At 48.0% G+C, this 26,490-nt stretch overlaps 1 protein-coding gene across 2 annotated transcripts in view; it reads right to left on the bottom strand.

The window, feature by feature from the left end:
- LOC122398359 (ecdysone-induced protein 74EF-like) overlaps positions 1-15,028 on the bottom strand; it is a 177,321-nt gene extending 162,293 nt beyond the window's left edge. For both annotated transcript variants that reach the window (XM_043398131.1, XM_043398132.1), the window contains exon 1: positions 14,182-15,028. The gene's annotated coding sequence lies outside the window, so the exon portion shown is untranslated. The remainder of the gene's footprint in view (positions 1-14,181) is intronic.
- Between the last annotated feature and the right edge of the window lie 11,462 nt (positions 15,029-26,490).

Genomic DNA, 26,490 nt, shown 5'->3' with positions numbered 1-26,490 from the left:
TTAACGCAGAAACTGCGTGGGCATCGCGGACAAGGTGCAGTTCCTTCGACCGACGGTCTCGATCCGAAAGATATCGAAAGTACAGTTTAGATATCGCAAATATTGAATTTGACTCATAACTTATTTTCTCGCGCGAAAAGATTACGCTTCGCGGAACCTGTCTGCTCGTAAAACATTACTACCTGGCGAGAAAAAAAGTTTGCTTTTCGTTGACCGGCTGCACATCGAAAACACGACGATGGGGGGAAAAATTGGATAACCGGCGTAAGAAGAATGTCGGATGTTGCGGGAATGGGGTACCATTCTCTGGAGAATGCTCCGCGAGCGGTTACTCTATCCATACCGTATCCAAATGGGTCTCGTTGAAACGACCGACACACATTTCACCGACCAGAATTCACCAACACAGTATTAACCGACGACAGCATTAGCCGACAACAATAATGACCGAGATATACATTCTATGCGTGGGCAGTGATACACATAACAGTGGATAAATAGCACGTACAGTTCGGAGTTGGGCAAACTTTGTTCGCGAACGACGAATATAAATTTTAGATTCATTCGTAACTCCTATTCTTCCAGATTGTGTTTGCGTTAAACGTATACACATACGGTTCCCCGATTATCCGGGGCATATTTAGGAATATTATTTTTTATTAATAAATTGTAATGCTACGTTACCAACGGTTGTGTTTATTCAAAATCAAAAACAGAAAAAAAAAAACAGGCGGAGAAATTTTTCGACGAAATTGAAAAATTTCAAATCGTTCCAAAAAAATTATTTTTCGTTGCAGGGGTTGGTTACAATTATTTTTTTGTGGGTAGACGTACCCCCGAAATCCTACGCACTTTCGAGAGAAAAATTCAGTAAGTACGGAAACTTTTTGAAAAAATTAAAAAAATTCAAATCGTTCTAAAAAAATTATTCTTGATTGGTGGGGTCAATCGTGAACATTTTTGGTCAATAGACATACCCCCAAAATCCTGCCCACTTTCGAGAAAAAAATTCAGTAAGTGCAGAAACTTTTTGACAAAATTAAAAAAATTCAAATCGTTCTAAAAAAATTATTCTTGGTTGCTGGGGTCAATCGTGAACATTTTTGGTCAATAGACATAGACCCAAAATCCTGCCCACTTTCGAGAAAAAAATTCGAGTAGATACTGAAATTTTTAGACGAAATTAAAAAATTTCAAATCACACTACAAAAATTATATTTAGTTACAGGAGACAATTACAAGCATTTTTTATCAATAGACATACTCCCGAAATCCAGCTCATTTTCGAGAAAAAAATTCGAAAAGGAGTGAAATATTTCGAAGGAAAAAAAAAATTTCAAATCGTTCTAAAAAAATTATTCTTGGTTGCTGGGGTCAATCGTGAACATTTTTTGTCAATAGACATACCCCCAAAATCCTGCCCACTTTTGAGAAAAAAATTCGAGTAGATACTGAAATTTTTAGACGAAATTAAAAAATTTCAAATCACACTACAAAAATTATATTTAGTTACAGGAGACAATTACAAGCATTTTTTATCAATAGACATACTCCCGAAATAGAGCTCATTTTCGGGAAAAAAATTCAGTAACTGCAGAAATTTTTCGACGAAAAAAAAAATTTCAAATCGTTTTGAAAAAATTATTCTTGGTTGCTGGGGTCAATCGTGAACATTTTTGGTCAATAGACATAGCCCCGAAATCCTAACCAATTTCGAGACAAAAATTCAGTAAGTGCAGAAATTTTTCGACGAAAAAAAAAATTTCAAATCGTTCTGAAAAAATTATTTTTAGTTGCAGGGGTCGATTACAATTATTTTTGGCGAATAGACCTATCGCCAAAATCCTACGCATTATCGAGAAAAAAATTACCGAAAATATAATGTGCCACTAGAAATGTTTTTGTTATTTACCCGAGTTTTATCTTTGGCGTTGAAAAATTCACGAATGGTATCTCGCACTTGTGTTAAGGATTGCCGTTTCTTATGATAGTGAAGAACGATTTAAAGATTTATCTACCGTTATGCGTAGACTACCGCCCACGCAGAGAATGTACAACTCGTTGTTGTTGTCGGCTAATATTGTCATCGTTTAATCTCGCAGTCGGTAGATAGTACTGTCAATCATAACTGGTATATGAAATCAACGTCGATCGTTTCAATGGTCTTTCTTTAAACGCGTCTCCACCGTTCGTTACACTTATAAACCCTGAATATCCCCGATCGATCGTCAAATTTCAATAAGCATAACTAGTCTTCCCATCTACTGGGAGAATAGCCCTCTCTGCGTTTGGTTGCCGTGAGAACAGCTGGACGTCGCGATTAAACTCCACGTGGACCTCAACAGCTCGAGTTAAACGCGACTAATTTTTATTTCGCGCGTCCATTTCAATCGTTATTAAACTTTGTATTAAACTTTGTAACGGAATTCAGACTTGGGGTTGGAACGGACCCCTCGTATCTATTGACGTAAACAGATGCAAATCTACGCACCCACGAGTCCAAGAGATCTTTCGTGACATCGCAAGCGCCAGCTCGACGGTGACTTTTCGCTGAAAATCCGCGGCGCGTCGCGACGATTCGCTCGCGAGACGCGATACGCGGTTGAAAAATTGCAGGAACGACGGTCATCGAGATTCGTGGACGCGAAACCTTGGGGCTCATTGTCTAGCAGCGATAATTGGATGTACTTGGCTAGAGTTTCGCGTACGCGCGTTCACGTATGCGCGCGTGTGTGTGCGCGCGGTCGCGCGCGCTCGACGTCGAGCGAGCAGAGAGAACAGTTTGTATCTCTCGTCTCTATCAATCCGTCTCGCTCGTTCGCGCTAGACGATAGACCGTAGGAGCATACGACGGTCCAGGGCCGACAGGCGAGCGCCTTGGAGGCGTAATGACGATCGTAGAAACTCTCGAGGCCGGTCCACGAGGGCCGAGAGTTTTATGAATGCGCGAACGTGATAGAAGACGCGAAGAAAGACACGGAGAGACATCGATATCGCGGTCGGGTATCGGGTTTTAGCGCTGCCTCCGATGTAAAATCCGATGCAGTCCGAGCGTCGTGATAACGGCAATCTACCAGATAAATTCGCGCGCGGAAAATACGCGTTTCGAGGATCGATCTCTCGTCTCGTTTCGATCGACCACGGCGGGCTACGAGACGAGCACGCGTACCGTCGGTTACGAGAGTATTTCGCAACGTGGCGCGTCGTCGATGACGAATCGCTTCCAAAATATTTGCCGAAAAACAACGCCGTCGAACCGCCTCCCGTGTGTTTTAACGGCGGTGTAACCGCGATTTGTAGTCCATAAACAAGCCAAGGTCGACGCGAAATCAAACGAAACGGGAGAGAGAGACCGTGCGGAAAATTCCGGATCGCGGTGTCCTCGAATTTGAACGATAACGAGCGAGAAATAGAGAAGATTACCGCGCGCACTATGAACCAGCTGGTAAAACTTCGTTCCTAAACCGGCAGATCTTTATCTGCTCGACGATTACGGACACACCTCCTTCAGGTGGTATTCTAAAAATAAAAGTACCGCACGGGTTGTAAAACTACTATTCATACGATGCAACAAGGTACTCTTGTCTTCGCGTTTTCCATAACGCGAACGTAGTCGTTGAATCGCTAACAAGCGCTGTGTATCTTACGCGATTTTCTGATTCCTTTTCAAACGTGTCCTTTGAGTTTCGGAGAGCAGCTTTTCCAGCCTGCCAGGCGAGAATATCCCCTTAAAACTAACAACCGGATCGAGGGCTTAATATGCGTCGCGACGGAGATAAAGCCGAATTACGTGCACGTGTGACTTTACGCGAAGTAAGTTTGTCGGTCGATGACGAAACCGTCATCCTTCGAACGGATGCCTCGAGCTTCCACGGCGGGCCAGCGTTTCGTAAAGAATCATCCGACTCGCTTTCCACGTCTTTGTTCGCCGTGAATCTATCGAATCGCGGAAAACTTGCGTCGGTTTCGCCTCGTAGCGAATTACGGCACGCCGTGTACGGTCGGGTGACGCGAATGGAAATAGTTGGGGGATCCGAACGGGCCAAATTCGTTCTGTTTTCCCACGTGAGGATCGCGAAAGGCGAGCCAACGTCAACGAAACCGTACGGAGTACTCGATCCGGGCCTTTTTCCCCCGCGGGGTAAACTCACGCGGGGTCGAGGCGTTGAAAATAACCTCTTAAACGTCCCTGACGAGGTGGGAATGTTGAGTTCGCCGGTGATTTCCCACTTCCTAGTCGCGGCTCGTACGCGCCAATACGCGCGACCGACCGCGAAAGAGAGAGAGAAACCTAGCTCGTAGCGCGAGCCTGTCGGCGTAAAACTAACAATAATAATAAGGTTGAGTCATGTGGGGCCTTCGAGAGCAAAGAAGGGCCTTGATTTGTGCCTCGGGCAAGGCAAAGATCTCGGAGCCGCTCCGTCAGCCGATCGTTTCTCTCCTTCCTCGATTCGACTCGTGCTTTTTTGGAGCTCCGAGAGCCGGGGAACGATCCGCGTCGCGCAGAAATCCGACTCGAGGGCAACCCGGATCGTGAAACGCATACTGAAATCCGCGGTGACTCCGAATACTCGTCCGGAGACCTCCGCTTTGTCGGTCTAGTTCGATAAAATCAACTTTACGCGGAGTTTTTTAGCGTAGAATTAACCGCCTCGATAAAAGTAACCGACGAACTTTCTACGGTAAAATTAACGCTAGATCTACGGGCACTGATTGCACGTGTGTTTTACATTAAGAGATCGTAGACTCGGTTCTCCATCGATCGACAAAGAATAGACAAACGTCCGCGTTAATAACCACAGAATGTATCAAATTTTTGTGGATCTCGAGCATTGTTTCGTTCTGTCCACCCAATGCCTTGGATTAGAACCTTTCTCGCGGCGAACGGTGCCAGCTTCGCGCAAAAAGCATCGGGGAAACATTCGTCGAAATGTCGACGTGGACGTGGTTAAATCGCGGCGGCGTTCAATGGTTATCGGCAAACCGGACAGCTTCCTTCTCCAAGGCGACGGACACTTTTCAACTCGCGCGATGGACGCCGATATGATCTATAAAGACACGCTCATTTTTTTCTCTCACATATTTTTTTTTTGAAATCCTCTGCCTACACGAACGAGAGGGCCTGACAATTCCACGAGCGCGAGAAACACGCTGTCACGGCGGGTTTGACTGGCCAACAATCGGCTGATTTCGATCAAACGAGCCTTTCTTCTCGCGGGCTTTTCGGAAAACGGGACGCGGGAATTTCGTTGGCCGTCGGTCTTCGATTTATTTCACGCGTCTAGGAAACTTACGGACATCTCGTTTCGCTGATATTTCCATTATTCTTTCCTCCTTCGGACGAATAAAAATAACGTGTCGTCTTTGTTTGCTCGCAGCCAGGCTCGGGTGCATTATTGTCATCAAACAACGGATTCGTCTCGGTTTTTCTCCGTCCAGGAACACGCGAGGCGTCGAACAACAACGATTGGGGGGAGGAGGGGCAAGTGGCGAGGATTATCCAGCGATCTGTCCCGGCAAATATCATCCGCGGAGGAACGATGCTCCTCGCTTTGTGCTAATTACCGTGTTTACGACGTACTTTGGCGACCGATCGTGATCCGCGGCAATGTAACATTTTCCACGCAATTATGTAAATACGCGACAAGGCGCGTCGTTAATAAATAAACGATTTCAATTATTCAGCATTCGCGGTCCCAACTAACGGCGCGCCGCTCTGAATTGCTGCCTGCGGCGAAGCAGTTCGACGAGTGTGCAAAGATCGATAGACGCGACTATGTTACGGATATAACAGCCACGGTATCGACCAACAGTTGCTCCACGTGCTTTTCGATCGGGCGAAATCGCTCGCGTGCAACCGGGAAAATTCACCTCTTCGTCGGACCAGGGGTCGCGTATTTTACAACGCGTCAAATCGATTGCTTTTCTTGCATTTTCCAAAAGCAGACGTTTGAATAAAATTATGAAAAGAAAATGAACTTTCTAGCGTTGTACGAGTCGATGCTGTTGCTTCTCTGGGTCTGACATCGATTGCAAGTAGAAACAGACAGTAATGGACGGACGTGTCGATCGTGCGCCTATTCGACAGACTTTCGAATCCCATTTTGTCCGATTTTTGAACCGAATTGTCGCGTTAGATCATACTTTACTACGAGACATCGATCAAAAGTTTCAGTCGAAGTAGTTAAAGTTCGTATGACGATTTCGAGTGCAAATTTGTTAAAACTCTGGACTACGAACGCGTCCTGGAACGTCGATTGACCAAACTAACAACGAAACAAACTCGTTCCAGTCTTAATAACGAACGAAAGAACACGCGATAAAAAGTGTAAAAAGTGTATTAATATACCGACCAAATAATTTTCACGAAATATAATTCCCGAGCGACGATCTGAGATCTCTGGATAATCAGATATTGCTGTAACTACCCCCGAAATCCCCGTTTACGTTTTGTATCGATCATTCGCGAGAATCGAGAGCCCCGAAACGGTCAATTATCGCGGTATCCGCGATCGAAACTGAATCCGCCGCGAAACAGACGAGAGAACGAGGTAACGAAGGTACTCTGTAAGGGTAACGACGGAACACGCGGAAAGGAACGAAGCATGCATATTTATAACGGAAATAAACAGGACTCGTAAACGACGGGACGATCCCGGTCCAAGGTGTACTTAAAAATAACCCGCCGCTTCCGATATAACTTTTTCATTATGAACTCGATACTTTGTTGCGTTTGCCGCGGTTGCGCTTGTTTCCTGCGCGAAACCGGTTCGGATCGAAGATCATCCGTAACGATTCCCGGGCGCGCGTTGCTTTTATTTACGCGAAAATTCGGGGGCCTCGGGACGTATCGTCGTTTCCTCGTTCCACGCCTTAATTAGACGACTCGAACAAAATGGGTTTTATCCGTGCAACGATCGCGATATAGACGCGCGATAATAATAATCGAAACGAATGGGGGGAAAAAAATTGAAACCCATTATTAATACACGGTCGTTACCGATCGCGACGATTATACATTCGACAGTCGCATAAATTCAACGCCGTTGCAAGGTGAACCTTTTCGAGCAATTAATGTGTATATCGGTGTTCGAGTTGTCAATTGTTCGCGATACCTAAAAACGAGGATAACGTTATCTCGTTAGGGGATTCGCGGACTATGAATGTTAACCGACGTGAAATTCAGCCATTAATTTGCACGGTTTCGTTCGGCTACGTAGAGAAACTAAAATGTAGAGCGGAAACGGAATCGAAGTCGGTTTGTAACGAGCACTCGGGGTATCTGAAAAATTATCTATTTACAACAATTATACGCTGTATCGGTAATGAGTTAAATCTACCTTGTATTTAATTTAATCTTTAATAGCTTAATGAACAGATAACAGCCTTTAAAAAAACAAACCGAAACATTACGGGTAAAAAAACTGTACACTCGGATACCTGCTCATTATTTGTATTAATACGTTCGTATAAACTACGGCCGCGCTGAATATTAAGCTGAATTTATTTCTACGTAATTAAGAGCAGCATCGAACACGATTTTAATTAGTCTCTTTATTCGCGAATCGTAATGCCTGATGTTTCTTCCAAAGATTACATTCTGATATTTCACAAATTTCCCAAACTATGTTACCAGGTACATATCCACGCGGCACGCTCGCAATAAAAATGGCTACGTAATCGTATGGGAATACGCGTAAATTAGAATCATTATGGTTTTTGCTCGTTACCGTCGTGATCTCGCTGCATCCGCGATCGTTACAACCAACTCGTACTGTATCCTCTCGTAATTGCCTTTAAATATTTAAAAAGTAAAATAAAATCAAAGCAACGAACAGACCCCGATCGACGCCGAATATTTCTCGATCTTTTTCCTTACCATTAACCGAAACCGGGCAATTTCAACGTTGTTCCAAATACATTTGTCATACAAAAAACATTGAAAAATTACTAATTACTCTTCGAGGCGTTGCCCAATTTTTTTCACTCGTTCGAGTGCCTGTTACAGCCAAACCGACGCCAATTAACATTCGTTCGATATCTGTACGTTACCCAGGCAGGAGCAATATTTTTCGCGTATGGTCGAATCATAAGTAGAATATCGTACAAAAATAAAATACCAAAGATCGTTCCCGGAGATACGGGAAACTCCGTCTACCGAGTTCGCCGTTGTAGCAATTAAGATCTCGTTTCTGGGTGAGAAAACGTCCTTGCAATTAAATATACTCGAAGATAAGAGATAACGAGTCGTTCTACGCCCGTACCCCCATGGAACTGGTGGAACCAGGGGGTAGAAAACACGTTTACGATCTTCGGGATCAGGTGGCTACGGATGCCACTCGCCCGGATACGCTAAACGTCCCTACGCACAACGATCAAACGTATCGATTAAGATACGAGCCCATTAAAGATATCTGCAAGAAACCAGGAAATTTGCAGCCAAGTGTCCAGGAGATCTATACTAATTTTAAGACGGAAAATAAAACGCCACGAACTCGATGGCTCGAATCATCTTCCGATATGACTCGGTATGCAAAATTGCTACCTTATGGCGCAAGTCTGGTTCTGCAGATACGAGCGATTCAAGATTTAGAACGCATCCCGGACGTCGGTGCAACTTGATCTTGGAATATTGTAGCTCAAACTTTCCTTTGCTTTTGTTAGTGTAAGATTCTACGGATACTCTAGAAACTTAGAGAGGGTGTGTACACCCTAGATATCTAAATATATTTATTATCGTTAACCTGTGGCTATTATTTATTTTATTCCTCTCCCGAATCACTGGCTCATCCACTGTTGGTTTCCAGAGACAGTTTACCGAGATACTTCCAAAAAAAAGACTTGTTTTTTAATTTTGCGGTATAGATACCCTATGGACGAAGAAAGATCGATTTCTCACATGGAGTATCCTGAAGGGGAAGCAAGAATGGAACCATTGAAAGAAACTGGAAGTTAGGTTGAACGAAGTGTATATAGGGGCCAGCGGTGGCGACCTTCCGAGCTCCCACAGCCTTCCGTTTTTATTGCGCTAGCAGTTGTCGCGTTAGCGGCGGCTGCAAGGGCTCCAAGAGTGCCAAGTTAATCTCTCACCGATGGACAAGTTGTGACATCACCGCGAGCCCGGAATCGCTCGCTAGAAATTCCATGCACGCTTCCCCGACGTGTCTATTTCCACCTACGGATTTTCAGAGGTTCGCCGGGGCATTAATAACCGCCGTTTGGGCGAACGAGGGGACGTCACGATCGAGGGACGCACTCGTCCGCGAACGAAAGTTTCGTTCGCAAGCGCCGTTTTCTCTACCCTTTTGGCAAGATTCTTCGGCACGAGGATAATTTCGGCCAGCGGCGGTTGCATAACCCCCCGAAAGACGAGCAATAAAATCGCGCGACGCTCCGTCACGAGGCGTGCAAACAAACAGTTCGCACGAAAGTTGCTAGATAACGAACGCCACGTGCCGCGACGCGAACGCGTCTGCTAATTAACCCCGCCCCCCCCGACGCGTCGTTCGATCGCAATTTACGCCTCGAACGTGATCGATTTCGTAAAATTGTGTTGTTTTTGAAAAAAAAAAAAGAATTACCATTCGGTAACCTCAACGATTAATAATCTTCGATGCTCCGAGGCTGTAATTATACGCGTTATAAATTGTCCAATTTGAATTTCACGCGGTATCTCGTTTCCGAAACACGCGTTCTTGGGAATTACTTATTTTATCGCCGGACAAACCAGATCCTTGCTTTAATCGCGTCCTTCTCTAAATGTAAATAAGAATACCGAAATACAAACTCCGCTCGCCTTTTCGTCGAGCCTTCGAGCGATTACACATTCCCCCGAGACAATTTTGCCCGTTCGATAACTCGAAAATATATTTCAGAGTTACGTCGAGTTCGAACACCAAACGCGACGCGACGGACGGAACACGCTAGACGACGATTCGACGATGTCGTTCGTCCTTCGAAAAGCACGCGCTACAATGCATCGTCGACGATGCGTATCGTTAATTTATTATCTTCGCCGCGGCGCGTGCATGTGTGCCGCTCCATCGTCGGCGAACTTTTATTTTCCTCGCGTGTTTCAAATCTCACACCCTCGCACGACACACGCCGGAGCAATAACGCAGCGAGCACAGTCTCGCTTTAACGGGCTCGCGCGCGCGTTTAATCGTACATTCTGGTGTTTTGAAGGTAAACCGTTCCAAGGTGAGCTAAACCCAGCCGGGGAATAATTGTTTAATCGACGCAACAATAACATTTGATTCGGCATTATTAAAGACACCGGCAGCAGCGTCCTTAACGCTTCGACGGCGGCACGTTTCGCGCTACTCGTTACACTACCGGTCTCATCGTTTTTCAGCAAAAGTTTCGATACGATCGAAGCTTTCCAATATCAGCTCTAACATAGTTTCGTCGGTAGCGGGTAATCGCGAGCGACGATTTTTCGTTTTCACGAGAACTTTTCGATACCCTTGACCATGACCGCGTTTTTCATGGTCTTAGGGGACGACCTACCTACACGGGGCGATCGCTCTCCGTGTTACGTCAGTCCGAGTAGGGCACGAGGGGCCCTGCTCGAGAAAGGTTAGGTCCAATCTACGAGCTACAGTGTGTCCGCGATACTCGAAGGTCGCCGGTACGTATGAACGAGCAGAGGCGGATATGTTCGAAAACCATGGAGGTGGGGAGGGTAGGGGACACGGTGCCACCGCGCTACAACTCCACGGGTAGGGGGAGGGCCAGGTGAGGCCCCCTCCCCACCTGCCCGAACTTGCCGATACACGAGAGAGTCAAGGCTCTGGCCCAATTTGGGTTCGTAGACCTAGCCGGGCGATAGGTCGCGCGTACGATCGCTTCTTTTTTTCGCCCGGTTTCTTCTCGCCGGCCTAAGGTCATTTACTTTTACCGGGCCAGCCTCGAGCCTTGGGATCCCCTTGTCCTTAAGCCACGGAGCAAAAGAGAAGCCTGTTGCTCGCGGAACAAGCCCGAAAACGAACGGCAGGTGCAGAAGCGCCGCGACCACGCTTCGCATCCTCCAAAACTAAATCGTTTTACGAAAGTGCTTTCTTATATTACGTGTTTTTAACCGTTTGAGTCCCAAGGGATATTGAAAAGGCACTGTTGAAGAATCCCAAACAGTGCAATCGTGCTTTCTCTAAATGAGTACGAAAAGACCCAAGCAGATTTGCATACCTGTATTGTTACATATGCGTATTGTGAGTTTATAAATATTTCAAGTTTTGTTCGATAAAAATGATATACAAAACATTTTATTTTGTAATGTATTATTGCGCTATTATTACAGTATTGTACCTATTATGAAATGTGTTATTTACTTTAAAAGAAGGAGCTGTGTGATGTACTTGCGTGAGTACATCTGAGTACTCGACTTCGACAGTCAACAACGATCGAAATGTGCTGAATTTTCTCGATATAAAATCTGCTTGGGACTCAAACGGTTAAAACAGAACCATTACGCGGAAGTGAAATTTCCAGGGCACGAACAGCTTCTATGTTCCACGTTGAATTTTGAAACAAATTTTACTTTGGTCCTCGATGATCCCAGAACGCTACGCGACCTATATATATAACGAGCTTACGCGTTTGATAAACAAATGTGCCGTAATAATAACCGAGCAGGATGCTGGGCCAATCGATTGCTTTCCTTGGTCAGCGAAAAAAAAAAAAATAAAAACATAATCGCGGAGCGCGGGGCGGCGCCATTATTTTTGGATGTCGCTTGTATGCAACCAACGGCCGCGCGAAAACGTAAACACAGATGCAGGCCTCGCTCTTGAAAAGCCAGACGCGTTACGTGCGCCGCGATCTTATCGAAGAGTCGCGTAACCGGTGTCGTACGAAAACAAAAAGTTCGAGAGAGTGAGAGAGAGAGAGGAAAAAAAAAAAAGACGAATCGATACACGCGCGCGAAGAGGAGCAAGCAGGCGCGGCGAGGCAATCAATCGCGCGTGCTACGCTCGAAAATGTTTGCCAACCTCTCCGCGAGTCCCACTGAAAATAAACGATCGAACGCCGGGGGTCTTTTCGGACCCAGGGATCGTAGTTTTGTTACAGTTCTTTGATTTTCTGAGGTACAGAGGCTGCTGGGTATTCCTTATGTATCTCGCGACCGATCTTATGTCATTGAAGTTTTTAAAATATCGGTCGCGGGTTATGCAACGCGTGCACGGTATACAGGGTGTTCGTTCGAAGCTACGAAATCTTTAGTAAGACGGTTGCGCATCGATGAAATGATAACAAAATGCAAATCGTGTCCCCTCCTTTCCGAAAACAAAATTTACATGCTTGTGTTACTAGTTTTACATGTACGGACTCATGTACAATGGTGAGATCGTTTGTAAAATGTCGAAACAACGGAAAAGTGGTCGCGAATTTTGAGGAATTTAATTTGCAAATCGGAAACGGCCGTGTGGATACGAGACTTTTCCTAGAAAGCTTTTGGCCGACGAAGATGATTCTTTCGGGGCAGAACGGAAGGAGAAGTAGGAGAAGTTGCAGAGCTCCACGTGGTAGCAAACTTCAGGGACGTTGGTTTATATGGGGCGCGAGGCTACGGGGCCCTTATAGCGCGTCGGCGTCTCAATATTTATCGAACGCGTAGCGAAACGCTGTACCAAACGCACGAAGCAGACGGTTTTGGCCCTCGGCCCTGGGTGCCGTCGAAGGTCGCGCGCGCGTCTAAAGAATTAGAAAACGCGCGAGAGAGAAGGTACGCGTACGCGAAACGCTCGCTACTATAAACCTCTTAACTATATTAGAGTGACTAGGCGAAGTCTTTCTGAGTCGAAGCCAACCGGAGCGTAGCGGTGGGAGAAGAGACGGAGAGAAAAATGAAAGACTGAGACGGATACCCGAGGGCCGAAGGTTGGCCTAGGCTGAAAATACTTGGACGAAATATAGTTGCGTCTTATTTCAGCGCGTGGGTACGTGCACAAGTGCATACGGGATCTGCGTATTCCGCGTTTCGTCTGTTTACATGGCTCGTTCCGTGCATGCAACGTTGTTAAATTACGATAGCCGCGGAACGCGCGACTGCCGATCGAGCCTCGCCGCTATCCAGTCAACTTTGCACGCGAATCCAACAAAAATCGTCATCCCGCAACGTTTCGATCGGCGTACCAGTTTTAAAACGTAATCGCGTCTGGGCGCATTACGGTAATTTTATATAATCGATACAATAGCAAACGCGAGCTACGTCTCTCGCTGGAAGTCGGAGAGGAAGGGTGCGCAGAGAGAAAGGTATCGATTCGTAAAACGCTATTTACAATTGCGTTCATAAAGTGACCGTAGAAAACCGAGGCGCGCACCATAGAATTTAATCGTTTTTATGTAAACCGATCTATCTGGTGGTATACCGAACCATAATGCGTGATCACTTCCTAGATCGTATGCGATTACCGTCCGGTTGCTCATTTTCACCCCAGTCGCGCGACCCGCCACCACCACGACCACCACCGCTCGACGAGATTCACTTTTACCCGGAGAAAAGATTCTGGTTAGGTAATACCACCTAGTCATTCGATCGCGACGCTTTCATTAAACGACCACTATTTGCTCGTGTCCTCCGCACTATGACTCTGTACGACCGGTGGTTTTTTTCTCTCTCTAACCCCTTTGCGGCGCAACGAGTTTGTAATTACGAGTTCTTTGCGCCAAATTTCACGACAACGAAACTACCATCCAGCACCAACCCTGAATCTGTTATCTGGAATCTGGAATATTTGCAATATTTTCCTACGAGGCTAATTTTTACGTTTCCCGAATCCTCTCTCGCTGTCTTTTTAATAATTTGTCATGAAATAAACGGTGGAGCGAATTCAGCACAATGGCTGCTCCCGACTCTGATTGGTTCAGCAATGAAAAAGATTAACGCTGCTGTGTTTCGCGGAGGGTGAATAAAAGATAATGAAAATGTTTCCTAGGCGATTCGCTTTAATTTCAGTATTACCCGTACATCCGCCTACAAATCGGTTAATCGCTCATTAGAGGAATACTCGGGTCGGTCGTAAAGACCTCCAAACCGGAGCCGCGTAGGTGGCATTCGAACGCGTTTGACTTTCCCGCCATCTTTAATTGTCACCGAACATGGAAGGCAAGCGTGCCCTTTGAATCATCGTTCCGCCTGGCGCGACGGAGAAAAATCGTACGACGCTGAATCGTTCTTACCTACGACGGTCGTAGAAACGTAAACGATTACGGATGGTCCTGGACGAAGTATCCCCCCCCTAGGAGCACCGATTTTTCTTCCGTGCACTCACTCAACAACGACAGAGTCCCCGTATATCCTTTGATCTTCCCGGAGTCTGTCCAACGTGGACGTACGCAACGCACTTCTTTCGAGTCACCGAGAATGTAAACAAACTGGTCGCACGCACACGATGATCGCCAGCCACCTTCGAGACACAGTGCACCCAAAAACAATACCGAGAATTAATAAAGGAAAGCGACACGAAACGTTCCACCGCGTCGCGCACGGTATATAACCTCGTTGGTCGTTCGATTCGCGAGCAGCGTGCCGCACATGCACGACCGACGCGCACTCGTATCTGTCCTCGGAGTCTCGGTGGAAAAAAAAAAAAAGAAGAAGAAGAAGTTTCGTCTTCGATCCGCTAATGGCGGTTCCGCACAAACCGCGTAACACCGTTTGTTGCAACGGAAACGATCGAGGAAATCGACGTTCGCTCGTAACGCGCCGAAAGCGTCGCGTAGACTTTGCAGCGTCCAACGGAAATCGGCGCAGAACGGCCTGCGTCGTACGATTACCGAATCGAGCCCGATCTGCGTGAGACGCGCGCGCAGATATTCGTCCGAGAGTTCCTCGGCCGCGGGAAATTCAGGAAGCTCGCGGCGGCCCGCTAATGGTGGCCGATTATGTTTCGCGTACCCAACGGCGGCGGTCGAGCGTGTTCTTTTTCCGTCGATCAAAACTCTCTCCCAGGATCCTTTCTCCGTTTTCCCGGATCGGGACTCGCGCGCACCCGATAGGGAGAAGACGAGTTGCGTGACACGAGGCGGTATAACAACAAGTCTTTGGCCGTAAGCGCGAAGGAACACTGAACGTAACGCGCGAGCGGCGAGCCTCGGTTTGCCTAGCCTAGCCGCCACTAAACGCCACTATCCTAGGTTAGACACGCTCGCGACACTCTCCCTCCTCCTCCGCCCGCCCTCCCTCGTCGGTCTCCCTCTCGCTCTCGCGCTCGCGCTTCTTTCTCTTTCTCTTTCTCTTTCTCTTTCGCGCTCGGTCGTCCCGTCTTTCACGCTCCCACGGCTACCGCGTCCTCCTCTCGCGCTCGCGATCTTCCGTCTTCCTCGGTCTCTAGCGATCTATGTACATAGAGTACGGGGGGTACACACGCCGTGTGGATTCGGAGCGGCCGGTAGGTGGGGGTTCGTAAGGCCATAGCCACGGCCACCGAGTCGCACACTATCGCAGGGAGCAGCGCATGCACGCACGTACACACGCCGCTCGCGGCATACTAGCCCGCGTTGTCGCTCTGCTTCTCGCCTGTGCGCGTTCGCGCGCACACTATCCTAGAGCTCTAGACCGCTTCGTCGAGATCTCGTGTGTAACGTCCGTATTGCTATCGCGCGGAAGCTTTTCGCCGGACTGTTTTACAGGCCGTCCTAAAACACGCGGCACACCACCGACCCGAATACGCGATATTTTTAGCAACTTTTTTACCATTGAAAAATCATGGACACTCCACCGGAAGCTGCGACCTTTTTTACGGTGATCGGTTTCAAGTTCGACTACGCTCGATGCACGCGTTTATCCGTCCGCTGAGAAATAAATTCAGTAGCAGGAAATAGCGTTGGTATTGTTTTTAAACAACACGGAAACGAAAAACGCTGAGATTCGTTCGTCCTCGCTGTCGAGAGAGTTCTGTTCGCGTTCCAGAATTTTTGAAGATGTCGACGTGCGGTGAATTCTTTCCGCGAAAGCCCTGTGCACCGATTAGCCAAATTAAAGCGGAATATTTCGTGCGAATTACGGAACAGCCAAGACACTTCGTTCCCGACGAGGCTCCGCATTGCACGGTCGACTGTAAACGCGAGTACCATCCTGCCACGAGCGTACGTACATACACGCGCGCTTACATACGCGAGGACTTTAGCCGCGCCGTAGTTGAGAGAATATACCGTCCGTATGTAATTTGTTCTATATTCAAGAGACACTCTAGCGCTCTGTCTATTGTACATATGTACGGGGAAATGTATGTCTTCATGGATGCGAGGGTGTACAAGAATGTAACCACCGTGCGACTGAATGCAATAAGGGACAATGTCTTCCTCCAGCGACGTCTGTTCCGTAACCGTTTTCAGAACGCGTTGGCATTCGAATGACTATTTACACGTCGTGTTATTGCGGCGAACGAATACACGGTGCTCGACTTTATCGAAACTATCGTTTAAAAATCGGTACGAGGAAAAAGAACACACGCGGGATCGGACGCGCCTCGGGGCATAGATTTCGCGAACCTGCCGGCGAAATCTCGCCACGCTACACGGAAACGCGTTTACTTTCTTTTTCGATAGCTACGTCGGAGCGCGTTCGCACGCGAGATACTCGTAGATTCCTATTTCCCGCGAAATCGTGAATTTATATCCGACGGAAACGCGATTCAAAGGACGCGCGATCGTCTCTCGTTATCGCCGTGAACGCGAGCCGCGAGATTAAGGAGGCCATTAATGACTGTTCGCCGGGCGATACGCGGGACCGTTGATTGTTCGACGCGTCTATCGTTTGCCCCGTTAGGCGAATTAGCATTGGAAACGATAGGGGCGACGGGAGAATTTTTTTCGATATCGCGATCCTGGTGAACGTTTGCCACGCGTACATACGTAACGAGGAGTAAAAAAATGATCGTGAGTTGAGTAACGATCGCGGAATCGAACCGTGCTCGTAGGGCTAAGGGTGAAGTGAGTAGTGGGACTCCGTGTTTGGTCAGACAGGCAGCGTTAATCCACGTTCACCGCTTAGGTTCGAGACGGCTGCCACGGATGGCGGAGTCGATTCCCGGAGACTTTCTAACGAAAGTGCAAGTCTTTTCTTCCAACCGGCTGCCGTGCCGCGTAACCGTCCTCGACGCGACTTTCGCGCATTTTCCGCGGTTTCCCCGCCGAGGACGAAAACGTCTCGCCGCTTCCGGGCTGATTCACTGCTACCCGGCGTCGCTCGTTACGAATATCACAACGTTCTCGCGCGCTCGGTATCGTGAAAACATCTGCTAATTGACTCTCTCGCGTTCTTTCGCGGAACTATCGGTCGCGTGAAATACATTTTTTATTTGAAACAATGCCCGTTAAGATTCTTCGCGCGTAGATTCCACGAAGCAACGCGATTTCGTTCGTATCGAAGCACCTGGTAGAACCGGGACAATGGAACAGACACACGTTGTCGTAACGCAGAATCCGATTTCGGAAGTCGATCGACCTTGAGGGGGCGGGGCATCGATTCACGAACTCTCGGAGCAGAAATTTCTAACGTACGATCGTTGCCCGCCCGCGGCGTCCAGTCAAGGTCTCGGCTCGTCGACTTCGCCGTGACATAAATATTCGGGGGGCTCTTCGCGGGGCCCACGTTCGTTTCTCGCGCGAGAAAAGGACAGAGACGGAGGAAAGGAAGAGGCAATGGGAGGGCCACGCCACGGAGAAAGAGACGGAGGAACCTTGCTTGTAATCGTCCATCGGGAACGAACGACCCTGAGACCGCGAACTCAAAGATTAAACCATCATCCTCAAACAAAAACCTTCTCCATCCCGTCTCTATTTTTGAAACCGACGACGTTTCGGCCCGGCATTCATCGCGACCAGCGACTGACTCTCGCGGCTGACGTAACCCACGCGATGATAATGCAAATTGAAACTCGCCTCCTCGCGCGACTCGAGCCTCGACGGTGAATTTCTCTCTCCGTTACGCGTGCAAACCAGAAAAGACGCTTCGTTCCTGTCGCGAAAAACCCTCGATATACAAACTATCCTCCGCTCTCCGCGTTTAAACGCATTGTCACGGAATTTTAGGAGCATGGTGCACGTTTCTAAATCATCGTACCGAAGCACGACAAATTAGCGACCGAATGGGAATTGAAAAGTAACCACGTGCGGGTAAAAATCGATGCGCTCGGCGCACGCGAACCGCTCGCTTTAAAGTTCAACGCAAAGATGACACACTTTATACATTATATTTTTTTTTTTTGTGTCCTTATTCGCGTTTATCAAAGGTCGTCGGGTGTCGAGCTAATCGTTGCGTTTCTGCAGCGAACGTTATTACGGGGTATAGTTGCTTGCGCGATCGCGTGTCGCGGTGTCCAACTTTAATCCTTTGAGACGTATTAAAGGCAACGCGTAGGTGGAGAGCTGCCAAAATCTGAACGCTTAAAATATTTTATCTGATATTCTACAAAATTGTAGAAAATTTCTACGGCTCGTTGCCAAAACGTTCGAAGTATCTGTTGCGTCGCGAATTAAACCGGATTTCGAAACTATCCCCGAAAGATCACACGAGGATCGTCTTTATACTGTTTGTTAATTTTTCGCGCCAGCCCCGAGAACTCTTCCGCCACCCTTCCGCCAGCAACACCTATCAACGACCGGTCGTTAACGAAGAAGCGACTCCAAACCCGCCCAATAACGTTTAGCTTCATCGAGAGTATCAATCAACCAATCACCTCGTGAACCGAGGCTTACGTTTAGCGTGGAACGCGAGAGGGTGATCGATTACGTTCTCATCGCTTGTATAAAACGCATCAGCGTGGTTGCTCGTCCATATTTAGCAGTTTGTTACAATAAACCAGCCGGCCGCGGACTACTACGCGTTCAATTTATTCCGCCGGCTTAATTCATTTATTTCCACCCTGGCTCGATTACGTTAATTTATAATCGAGACGGTGCGCCTGGATCGGCGCGCGATACGCTCCAAGAGCGTCGAGCGAACTTGGGGCTCGCTGACCGCGACGAAATCGGTGAAAAAGTTCGCCAAAGTTTGCCAACGATGCTCACCGAGAAATCACGCGGGAATCTTAGAATCTTTCTAAGAGAAATTAACGTTTCATCTTTTTGGCGAAACCTTCGAAAATGTTCTACGGATTTCTCGGTTGTCGCGTCGCGATCCGGCGTCCGGGATCCCGTCGATTCCGTCCCCGTTGGTACGTATTTGTCACCTGGCCAGGTGAAAAGCGAGAGTAGCGCGGCGGGGTGCGCGAAAGCGCGCGTCTCGTAGCGTCTTCGGGAAGCCGTACGCGTACGCTCTGGCGTCAGAACCCGGGTAGAGAGAACGGGAGAGGATTTTTTTTTAACCTCGTTAAATTGACTACGTTCTCGCAAGCACTTATATCTGGTTCGCTAATGGGGCAACGTCCCACGCGCGGAGAGTGCCACCGAGAGAGAAAAAGAGACGAGCGGAAGTGGGGGATACGGACGCTTTGAGGTGCATTTATTTATATGTTAGAATCCATTACTTCTTTTCCCGATGCACGCGACGTTTCACGCCCGGTCGGGGCGGATCGACGACGGCTGGCTACCCGACCGGAGCTTACCGAATTCACGGTTCCAAACGGCGGCGAGGAAGCGGGAAAAAGACCGCCAAAGGCCTGTGAATGTTTATCAAGTCCAACGAGTGGGGTTTCTATTCTACGACGCTGCAAACAATCGTTTCTCAATTTTTTTTTTTTATGAAATAAGCAAAAATAACAAGCTTTCAATATGTTACGATTCTGATAAAAAATAGATTTTTCCAGTTGGAGAAATCGTCGACGTTGGGTGGAAACAGAGGGTTCGTACAGAGCTACCATGATATTTTATGCAGGGTGTTCGGCCAGCCCTGGGAAAAATTTTAATTGGGGATTCTAGGGGCGAAAATAAGATGAAAATCAAGAATACCAATTTGTTGATGGAGGCTCCAGTAAAAAGTTATTAACAATTAAATTCAAAAATTTCAAATCGTTCTGGAAGCCAAAATAAGACGAAAATCAAGAATACCAATTCGATGATCGAGGCTTCGTTAACAAGTTATTAACGTTTAAAGTTCCGCCTGTGAAACGATAATCTGCGAACAGCTGCGTGCTTTAAACTTTAAACGTTAATAACTTTTCAACGAGGCCTCGATCAACAAATTGGTATTCTCGATTTTCGTCTTATTTTTACCTCTAGAATCGTACAATTTTCCCCAGGATTGACCACCCTGTATAGGATCGTGCGATCGAGGAGAGGTTGACCAGCAGACGCGGTGCCACTGGCCAATATTTGGGCCAATGTTAACGTTGGCCTCTATACCGATTGCCTAATACACCGACTTGAGCTCCACACGCCCGATAATGAGAGTGACGAGGAGAAAAACTTTCGTATACGAGACGCGTTACTCAACCTTCCACGTAACGATCTTCGTCGCGCACGTACGCGACCTTAGAGGGATCGATTCGTCCACGTGACGATCGTCCGATGGGAACCGGTTGCGATCGAAATTTCGTGCGCGTTCGAAAGCTGCGGTCGACGAAGGGAAAAGCTTCTCCGCGCGTTGAAACCCTAATCGTTCGCGCGGCCTTTACGGGGCTTCTGTTTGAAACGACGCCGGGGGAGCGACGCGCGCGTTCAATTGATCGAGGTACGAAAATGCATTAACGTCGGTCTCGCCGGCGGAAGAAGAACGTACGCGTCGTTTGGCATTCGGAAGTCGTTATCTAACTCGATCGGTACACCGACTTTCAAAATCGTGTTCTTGGCAGTCGCGCTACCTGTTCAATGGCTCGTAACCGTCCCGGTCCTTGAAACGCACGCGCGTGCGTGCCTTTGTGCTTTCACGAAAGTCGATTCTATTTCGGTTCCGTATTTAGCGGATCGTTAAGGGACAAAACTTTTTCCCCGTATCGAACACACGTACGATGGAAAGGAATCGTTCGCGAGACAGCAGAGACTCTCTCGTGAATACGCTCGCGGACAAGAGAGGCTCGCGTTCGTTCGTTCGCTCTTAATGTCCGTGCCTGGTGACCCGTGGTGCAAACTAAACCCACCGGAGAAAGTTGCCAGATACTTTCTCGTAGCTCCGCTGCCTCCTTGCACACCGGTCGATGCAGTCGCTTAAATGGTCCCCCGTATCGCCACGAACCACTCGACCGACGCTTCGAACCTGTAATGCTCCAAGGCCTCTCGAAAACGCATTAGAAATTTTACGTCTCTCGTATAGCCGTTATTGTTGCTATGATAAACGGGACAGCCGCTCGTATGAACCCCGGTAATATAAATATTATATAGGATTATAATCTCGAGGACCGGTAGAAAAGTAACCGGATTTAAAAGCAATCTCTAAAACGTTACCGCGCGTTCTGTGCCGTAAATTTACCGAAAAAAATACCCTTACGTCGAAGGGGGCGACTCGTTAAGGACCGCCGCGACGGTTTCGCTTGATACCGATAAATAAATAAAGCTTCCTCGGACGTCGCGCGCAGCTTTTCCTGTCGAGGCTAGCCGGGGCGGTAATATCGCGATGAATCGCGGGGCAAGAATGGATCAGGGTGGCTGGCAAAAATGTCGAACCATTCTTGGCCAGTCTTACGGAGAGCTCGAGGCATTCAGGCGCTTCGCGGACCAGCGACTTGATTTACTCGTTCGAGGGAACGAACTCGCCCGCGCTTGCATACGCTTCAGAAAGGTACAGAGAGCCGTGTGCGCCGCGGCTCTATGTATAACCGAGGCTATTATACTCGCAGGTACATCGCGGCGCATAGTCGTCGGAGGAAAATCTTGGGTCCTCCTACGCCCGTTCGTTAACTATTCATGCGCGCGCCGTATAGCCCGCGGTCGACCGTGATGAATTGGAGGTTACGCGCGCCGGGAAAGAATTACTTAGCCGGGCCGCGGCCGCGCATGCGCGATAAGTCATCGGTTTCGAAGCGTTCCGTTTCGCGATAAAAATCGAAACGACGCGCGATAATCGACCGACATCGACATCCCGACACCGGAACCGCGAATTCGAGGGGCGGCGTACGAGGAAACTTAATCGAGGACGAGAAGAAACTGGAATCGTTAGCCGTCGCTTAACGCGCTTCGGATTTCTCCCCGGGGGCTCACCGTGCCCCCGGAGAAAAGGAACGTTTTCGAGGATGCATCTCCGTGGATGCAACCGACCGTGACGTAGCTTTCATGCAGCGAACCCTGTGACGTCACTCATTCGATGACGTGTGGTCAACCGCGGTCAATGCACCAGGCCGACGTTTCTTGCAGGGCGCTATAATGCTCGGTTCACTGGCGTCGTTGTGGTGTGCGTTCGTTCGCGTGCACACAGCCATGCACACCGCGATGCATGTGCGCGCGTTACACCGCAAAATACCGGGTGTTCGCGAAATCCTACGCTCGGCGACGACCGCGACCCCGCAACGCCAAAACGCACGCAACCGTTTCCGTTCCCCCGATTCCGTGGGCTTCCTGGTGCGAGTACGAGACCTTTCTATCCATTCGTTGATAAAGACGTGCACGTACGATACACTTTTTTTTTTCAACTAGCGTAACATTGGGTTTGCGCGTTAATTTTTATTTTATTTGTAACAATTCTTTACCCGACCAAGACCCACTGTTTCAAAACGAAAGTACACGGAGTACGCGTAACCTTCGATACGAAACATTCGTACGAAGAATTTCGACGATATTCGCGGAATACGCGATTCGACTAATGGAACGGCGTTAAACCACTATCTGTTTTACGTTTGCATCGGGAGGCGATGGTTCCGTCTCGCGGTTGTGCCCGCGACGCGGTGAATACGCGTAAATATAGAGAGGCGCGAACGAATAAAAGTAAACGGATATCGTCGTTAAACGGGAATATAGGGTAGCAGCGTCAACGACGTGCATGAATTTTTGATGTCGGCATGAGTGCTGCACGCTGCAGGAATTTCAAGCGACACGTCGCGGCGCATGAATCTTTAACGCGTCGCGCTCGGGCTCCGTGGCACCGAACAACTTTGAAAAACAAGCGGAACAACGTGGCTGGAAACCGACGTTTTCGGCGATCGAGACTACCAGAACACAACTTTACGAACGATTTACTTGTCGTTCCACAGGTTATCCAACGACTACAACCAACGCTTAAAGATTGATATACGCGTCAGGATTCGTGGATCGCGCGCGTTCCAAAGAAACGGTATAAAAGCTCGAACGAGCATCGACGACTATCGTAAGAGTCGACGCGTTAGAATAATGAAAAGCCTCTCTCGCGTGCGTGGGTAAAAAAAAAAACACAACGTGGAATAAAAGTTTATTGCTAACCCCTTCGTGTCTGCGCCCAGATGCACCGAGCATTACTTCTCGTTTTTAACGCGCGTCAGTCGTCGACGCTGCTACCACATATTCCCGTTTAACGACGTTATCCGTTTACTTTGATTCGTTCGTGCCTCTCTATATTTACGCCTATTTCCTTCGTGAGCATCCGCGAACGCCTGGAACTTCCAATATTGCGTGTACGTTTCATTGCCTCGGATGTAAACACACGGTAGATGGCTCGACGCCGTCCCATTAGTCGAACCACGGATCCAAACCGATATATCTTTTGTGAAATATCTTTTACTAATTTTTTAATGGACGGTGAATAAATAAATGAAACGTTCTCTACGCGCGACAAAGGTTAATCGAGACACTACGGGAGTAGTTTTTGCTGGGGACAATGGCCCAATTACGGTGGCGTTTTTTCGACCCCGTTGTCGTCGACCGATCGTCGAGGCGTCGTGGTCGAAAAATCGCGCCCACGAGCGTCGCCCACGGTCGACGCGACGCGACTGCGGACGCAGGTCGACCCAAGTGGTAGATGACGCGAGTTATCGGGCAAGTAGAATGGTCCGCGATATGCTCAGCCGAGTTCCGATAATCGATGATCGTGCACGCGTGTACTACCTGATATGCACCGTGAATTGTTTACGAAGCGAGAGGATCAGGCAAAGGAAAGTCTCGTTGCAACGTAGAGACGAGCGCGTAACTCGGGAACGCGAGTTGCGTCAACCCGTTTCGCGATTCGGTATCGTTCGCCGAAACAACAACAACAACAACAGAGACGAGGAGTCATTGTACGCGAGAATTCCATGTAGTCGCGATTGCGTGAGATAGGAATCGACGTACGAAAACGGGGAACCCGAACAATTCAATGGAACAGATCTCCGTTGCGCAAGACACCCGTCGAACGGTTCCTAGTTTTCAGCGGCGTTTTCGGAAGGCGTAATGGCTCGAAACCTTCCCGTTTAAACTGCATCTTATCAAGATTCGCGGAATTTCACGCGAGAACGATGCCTTTCGTCGGTACTTTGGCACCTCGAAAACTCGCGCAACGCCGGCCGCGCGTCTAGAAAGCACGCGCCGGGCGAAAGGAGGTGCAACGACGTTGCGTAACGCGAAAAAATGCATCGCGGAGTATTAATCGTCGACAATTATCGGGCCCGGCCAGCACTGAAAATCCCTCGTTAGGAAAGAAACGACGCGAGGCGGCCGACAGCGTTAGTATCCCGTTCGTCGACGGATGCGCTCGTTTTCGTGCTTTCTAAAATGCCGTTTGCTCGCCTCTCGCCGTTTTTCGCCAACGTCGTCCGCAATTTTTTTTTAACCGACGTTCCCTTTGCTTTTCTCGCGTGAACGATTTAAAGTAGAATGCAGTCTCTCGTTAGGAATTTTAACGGGAGACTCTGGAGGCCAATACGAAACGAAAATGAAGAATATTAATTTCATGACTGAGATTTCATTAAAAAGTTATGGAAAAATTATTTTTGGTTGTGGGGGTCAATTGTAATCATTTTTGGTGAAGAGGTATACCCCCGAAATCCAACGCATTTTCAAGAAAAAAATTCAGGAAGTGCCTAAATGCGACGAAATATAAAAAATTTTAAATCGTTTTGGAAAAATTATTTTTGGTTGTGGGGGTCAATTGCAATCATTTTTGGTGAAGAGGTATACCCCCGAAATCCTACGCATTTTCGAGAAAAAAATTCGAGAAGGTGTGAAATTTTTCGACGGGAACAAAAAATTCGAATCGTCCTGGAAAAATTATTTTCGATCGCGGGGGTCAATTGCAATCATTTTTGGTGATCAGACATACCCTCGAAATCCTGCGCATTTTCGAGAAAAAAATTCAGTACGGGCGGAACTTTAAACATTGATAACTTTTTAACGAAGACTCCATCAATAAATTAGTATTCTTGATTTTCGACCTATTTTGGCGTCTAGAATCTCCCATTAAAATTTTTCCCAGTGGTGACCGAACACTATATGGCGTCTATTTACAGCTATATCGATCTTTTATTTTTCGATGCAAAATCTATTGAAAATTTTTTGAATGGAACTCTCGACCACTGTTTTCCATCGTATACTGAAATCACGCGACAAAAAACTCTATATTCGAAGGAACGTTCGTCCTGTGCGGAGCGTCTGCGATCACGTTTGCGATGCACGTGAAACTGACGCCGTTGGGCGTTAGACGCACGACACAGAGCAATCCATTCCGAACGGTTAAATTGATATCGAAAGGGTTGAGAGGGTTTAGTAAACGGACGGAGAACGGTCGCGGAACGACGGATGCAACGTCAGCGAATCGGTAAAGGCATCGAGAGCCACGGGGTAAGAAGAAGGTCGAAAAGAGGCGAGTCCGCGGTACGAGTCCGCACTCGTGTCTCGTTTCTCCCCTTTGTCGAGCGAGAGTGGTAGTGCTTTTCGCGAAATTCGTCCAAGAAAGGCTCGCAGAGACGCGATGAGAGAGACGTGACTTTAGCCATAAGCCGTAGGTAGGCCGCACAGAGCATGGACAAGCGAGCAAGTCGAGTTGAGAGGCGCGGACGGGCGGTCAGAGACCCCGCAGGGCCGGCGCAAACAGTACAGCATTACCCACTCGCTCGTTCTATCGCAACCTGGACCCAACAATGCTCGATAATCGTCCCTGTGATCGCCGCCACCTTTTAACCGGCTGTCCGTAAAAAATCGTCCGTTCGTTTTTCACGGACCTCTGCCCCTTATTTTTCAGACCGCGAAAATACGGCACGAGGGGTGAATACATCGCGCGCCCCGCGGTCTCGATTTCATTTTTCATTTTACCCGGTCCGGGGATCGAACCCGTGAAGAAGAACCGGAGAGGGGTTACGCAAACGAGGAACGATTCCGTCGAGCCATCGACTTTTTCTATCGTTCGCGCGAAATTACGGGCAAAATCGACCGATCGACTCGCGTATAGGAAAAAAAAAAAAAAGGAAGGAATTACTCAACGACGATTTCGTTAATTTCACTTTTCATCGTACGAGGATTTTTACCTTTCGCGATCGAGCACACGGTAACGCGCCAAAGCAGTGTGCGCGCGCGTAAGCACGTCGGGGAGACTTTCTCTGTAATTCGCGGCATAGCCTTTACGTCTCCTCCGGAATTATGATTTCCGCAGTTCGTTATAAATATATATATATATATATATACGTATATCGTTCAACGTGACGCTAGGCGGTCGTAACGCTTACTCGTTTACGCTAA

Source organism: Colletes gigas, unplaced genomic scaffold (assembly GCF_013123115.1).
Source record: "Colletes gigas isolate AHSC1104 unplaced genomic scaffold, ASM1312311v1 Colletes_gigas_Sc00011, whole genome shotgun sequence".
NCBI lineage: Eukaryota > Metazoa > Arthropoda > Insecta > Hymenoptera > Colletidae > Colletes > Colletes gigas.
The sequence above is the reverse complement of the archived record's forward strand: the minus strand, read 5'-3'. Positions and strand labels throughout refer to the sequence as shown.